The sequence below is a fragment of the Alligator sinensis genome, unplaced genomic scaffold, assembly GCF_000455745.1.
Source record: "Alligator sinensis unplaced genomic scaffold, ASM45574v1 scaffold1083_1, whole genome shotgun sequence".
NCBI classification, from domain to species: domain Eukaryota; kingdom Metazoa; phylum Chordata; order Crocodylia; family Alligatoridae; genus Alligator; species Alligator sinensis.
The window spans coordinates 590077-592004 of record NW_005842644.1 but is presented as its reverse complement, the minus strand read 5'-3'; positions in this window follow the sequence as shown (position 1 = coordinate 592004).

The following is a 1928-nucleotide window of genomic DNA, read 5'->3' as shown; positions in this document are numbered from 1 at the left end:
CGGCTTATGTTCATCTTGGAGTCAATAATGACTCTGAGATCCCTTTCCGCCTCTGTGCTTTCAAGAAGGGAACTCCCCAGCCTGTATGTGTGCTGTGGATTCCTTCTCCCCAGGTGCAGCACCCTGCATTTGTCTGCGTTGAACCCCATCCTAGTCTCGTCTGCCCACTTTTGTAGTCTGTCTAAATCTAGTTGCAGCCTCTCTCTCCCTTCAAGTGTGTCCATCTCGCCCCGCATCTTAGTGTCATCAGCAAACTTGGACAGTGTGCTTTGCACCCCCTCGTCCAAGTTGCTGATGAAGATGTTAAATAGTGCGGGCCCGAGGACCGAGCCCTGGGGGACCCCACTGCTCACATCTCGCCAGGTTGAGTACAACCCATCCACCACTGCTCTCTGGGTGCGCCCCATCAGCCAGTTTTTTACCCATCCAACTGTGCAGGCATCAATGCCACAGTCACCTAATTTATTGATGAGAGCTTTGTGAACAGAAAAGAAAGCTGCCCCCCATCAATTCCTGTTGGAGCAGCCAAGATCCAACTTATAGTCTTACTTGGAACAGAATTTAAATTACCCGTGGCTCACATTGCACAAGGAGGAATAATTCAACAGTGTGCGCAGATATTAAAGTGCTGGGAATTGTGTCAGTAGACAGCTAGCCCTACAGACACCCATCGAAAACCCGCCCTCTTTCACAACTGCAGTTATATGTTATGGCAGTTTCTTTTTCCCTTCGTTATTCCTACCCACAGTCGCAGGCTGAATACATTTCTAACACCTCTTCTTTCCAAAAGGACACAACATCAAACCTTTGTTGTCATTTGCTCACTCATGCACACATGCGAACGGTTCAGCCGTTTTAGGTTTGACGTCTTTTGCTGCTGTTATAATCAACAATGGAATAAAAATGCTGAGAGGTATTAATATGTTCTTCCTCTTTTTCATCAGTTAAATCTAGCAAGTGCTCTCCGAGTTTCAGAAATGGATGATAACTTGGTGTCTTTGGTCCAATAACATTAGCATTTTCAGTGAGGTTGCTTATTAAGATTTATGCTGTCTATTAATGAGTCCTGAACCTAGTCACTTGACATATGGCTTGATGAATAGGTTGGTCTTTTAATCACCTGGTTTTCAACAGCAGAAGGATGATGAGGAAAGGAGTCAGCCCTTGCTTCTGTCACCACAGTGTTGTCATTTGCCCAAGAAATGTGAACATGTAGGCTAACTTCATCCACTAATTTCTGTGAGTTTACCCAGCTTGTAATCTGACTTTTGGAAGTCAGTAAAAGGAGCTTCATCTTTAAGGTTTTCAGCTTTATCAAATTTATATGTGATATAGCACTTGGATTGGTAGCGGGCAGCAGCTTACACAAACAATCCACCTGATGTTGTTTTGCAACAGTTATCTGGAAAGAGAAGACAGGAAGGAGTAAGGCAAAGCAGTCAGTTCCCTCTCCATTAGGGTTAGGTATTTGCCCAGTCAAATAAAGTTCGGTCAATTGACCAGTCAAATATCAGTCAAAAATTGTTTAAAAATTGCCAATCGGTTTACAGAAAAAGCACAGAATTCCCATTAAGAAATGTGTCAAAAATAAATTTTAAAAATCACATTTCTGTCAAGAAAACTACAAACAAATGTAATTTTGGGGGTAAAATTGCTATTATCTTTGACCACTCAAAAAACAGGCAGTAAATTGACTGTTTCTCAGGTCAATTGGCCAGCTCGCCAACCAAATTTACCAGGATGCTCCCATTAATCTGACTACTGATCCCTGTTTTGTGTCTCAGAGGAAAAAAAGAGATTTCAAGGACCCTGTCAATAGGCTGTGGGGAAAAGGCTTATGGAATAATAGCTGGGTTGTAAGCCTTTTGAGGCACTAACATTATCTTCTTATCTATTTGTAAAGAGTTTGGCAAGTTGTTGATGCTACT